Source organism: Solanum tuberosum, unplaced genomic scaffold (assembly GCF_000226075.1).
Source record: "Solanum tuberosum cultivar DM 1-3 516 R44 unplaced genomic scaffold, SolTub_3.0 scf00386, whole genome shotgun sequence".
NCBI lineage: Eukaryota > Viridiplantae > Streptophyta > Magnoliopsida > Solanales > Solanaceae > Solanum > Solanum tuberosum.
Window position 1 is genome coordinate 55106 of NW_006239320.1, and position 3057 is coordinate 58162.

General features: G+C 29.5%; 1 protein-coding gene across 2 annotated transcripts in view; it reads right to left on the reverse strand.

Moving 5' to 3' along the window:
- LOC102585343 (uncharacterized) overlaps positions 1-630 on the reverse strand; it is a 4018-nt gene extending 3388 nt beyond the window's left edge. Inside the window, exon 1 of one of the 2 annotated variants that reach the window (XM_006362329.2) lies at positions 491-630. The gene's annotated coding sequence lies outside the window, so the exon portion shown is untranslated. Of the gene's footprint in view, positions 1-404; positions 471-490 lie in introns of those variants that run through there. The other variant, XM_006362328.2, reaches the window with a different exon arrangement.
- Positions 631-3057: the final 2427 nt, after the last annotated feature.

Here is a 3057-nt window from a genome sequence, read left to right on the forward strand (position 1 = left end):
AACCCCCCCCCCCCAAACCCCCTCAAAAAAGGCAAAAACAGAATTCAGAAACAATGGAATAACATGCTATTTCTCTTGGGGAATTAAAAGCTAATTATACAAGTAAACTAAGAAGAGGGGCTGCTAATTAACAATTAGTAAATCAAAAGAAGTGAGAAAATGAGAGAAACCATAAACCAAGAACACTTGAAACTCTTATTTCCTTGTTAATTCCTAACATAATACTAAAAAAAATAAGATCTTGTCAGTCACAAAGTAGCCATAACTAGAGGATAAAACCTAACATTCCAGATATGGGCAGCCATAATTTTCTTTAACAAAACAAATACTACCATTATCATTTTCCAAGAACCAAAAGAATGCATTAAACAGAAAAGATAATAATCAAGAAGATAAGTTCATACCTATACAGTGTGAGAAAAAGATGAAAACTTTACCAAAAATTTCAAGAAAAAGAGAACCCCAAGAAGAGAATGTTAATGGTTCATACCTTGAAGTTGAAGGGGGGAAAGTTAAAGGAGTGAGAGTTGAGTGAAATGTGTCCTTGAATGATGGCGCGAGTTGTGGAGAGAAAAAAAAGGGCACAAATTGGAGAGAGAAAAATGGAAGAATGGTCAGCCTTTACTTGGTGCTTTTTGCTTTTTTAGTGATGACTGTAGTATACTAGATGGGGTGGGGTGGGTGGGGTTCACATAAAACATGGAAAGAGAGGATCAAATCGACAGTTAATAGGCTAACGGCCTTAAATTCTTCGCCTCCTCTATTTATCACTTCCTCAGCTCTATTTTCAGTAACTACTTTTTTGATCCGTTTACTTAGTCAGCTGATTTCCTGTTGAAATTTGATTAAATTCATATTCATATAACAATAATTTTTCTAGAGACTCGAAAGTCGAAAATTTTAATCACCACAGCTTAGGATCACCGTCTTTTATCCATTAATATTTTGAAATTGATAAAAGATAGCATTCTACTTACATTCTATCCTACAAAAGTCAAAAATAAAATTGTACACCTTTTAAGTAGGGCTGTTGATCGATCAGTTTGGTTCAGTTTTAAAGCTTATCGGTTTGTAGACATACTATTTTTTTATAGAATCATTAAAATATTGATTTATCGGTTATTGATCATTATCAATTTAATCGTTAAGATTTGACAAACACAAAAAAAAATCATTGAAAATCACTTAGAATAATGTGAAAAAACAAATGAACCATGCACCTGAGTTCACATATTGCATCTTGCTAAAAAAACAAATACTTTTATATTGTAGAATAATCAAGAGTTTGAGACAGACATAAAGAAAAATAGAAAACTAAACTATAAGTCAAAGACTTTATATACAAAATGGTATAAATATAATTATTTAATTTACTATCGGGTTATCAGTTAACCCGTTAAGAACTTTTAAGAACCCATAACCCGATAACAAAAAAAAATCAAAACCGTCATCAAAACTACTAAATCAATAATTCATTTCTGATAAACCAATAAAAAAATTTCGATTCGAATTATCGATTTCAATTCAATTTTGTAAACGCGCTACTTTTTAAGAAACATATTAACAGGGAGATAGAGGACCCAGATACTAACAGTGGCTGGGAGATAGAGGACCCAACTACTAACAGTGGCTGGGATTCAAGCACATGGACATAGTATTTAATGTATCTTATATTAATTTCATTTTTATTTTTATATTTAAATTTCTCACAAAAATAATTAATTATTTAAAAGCTAAACCTTTGGTGACTAAATTTTTGGTGTGGAGCAGTACAATAAAATTTGTAATGTCTATTCATGCATGTGCTCATACAATGCCAAATGTAGACATTGATAGGAACTTATAATATTGTACTTCTATAAAATAATTGTGTTAGTCGTATTGAAGATAAATAGTTATCCGTATTCACAATTCACTAATAACTCAAATAATTTATATTCACATTACCAAACATTTATTAAACGCAAACGTACCCCATACTGAAATTAAGTTTTTTTTAGCAACGATATAGACACTGATTGAACAATTGCTTGTGTTTTCTTTTAATTACCTTGCTTTCATTTTATGTCACATAACAACAAAAATAATAATTTATAAACCATGCATGACCCTACATTGTCTCGTAACGAAACTATTCATATTGGAAAAACTCTTTGCTTAAGTTTGTTAATTTCAATTTTCAAACAATTTCTCTCGTGGAACATATTGAATATTATGACACTTTTAGTCTTGTGAGTAATGTGAATGAAAAAAGTCCAAAAATAAATAAATTGGTAGTCCCTTCCACTTACTTTGTGCATTAAGTTATGCTTTTAGAATTTGGTGGTGGTTGTATATAAATAATTATAAAAATAATTTCTTGGTCTAAATTTCCAACAACTTCGTAAAAAAGCTTTTAAGAAACTGCCAATGGAGCCCTAAAGAACAGTAAATTCTTCAAACTAATTTTTTCATGAAAGACTTTTTTTTTTTTATGACTTTTATTGTCTGCTATAATTGACAATGTCATCAATCCAAAAGTATTTGTTTATTGGAGAATTATTTATTTTCGGTTAATTAAGAAAGGTTTGTCTGTTGGACACGCTTAGGAAAATTAAATATAAATATAAAGGTAATAGACAAAAAATGTCACCTAAATAAAGGTATGGCATCTTTCAAGAAAAGACATAATTATTTTAGTTACAGAGACATAAGCGCCGAATTTTCAGTATGTTTAGTGATTTGTTTGGATTTTGCTTTGTAATTTCAATTATATTTGGACAGTACTATATAAAATAAATATTTAGTGATAATAGATTTTTATAAGGTACTGTCGCAAAAATATTTAGTTATAATTAAGTTAATATTATTATATTTTGAGTCATTAAATTTTTAGAAATATTTATATAAAATACTGATTATAAATACTCGTATTATAATATTGTGACTAACCTCACTCTTGGATTAGGGTCCCCCCCACCCCCCTAAACCCCACCTAGAAACTTGTTTACTTATAATATTTGAGAAAATGACACGAAAAAAGAAAAAGGGGATCGAGAAAGTTAAGCATGAAATCTA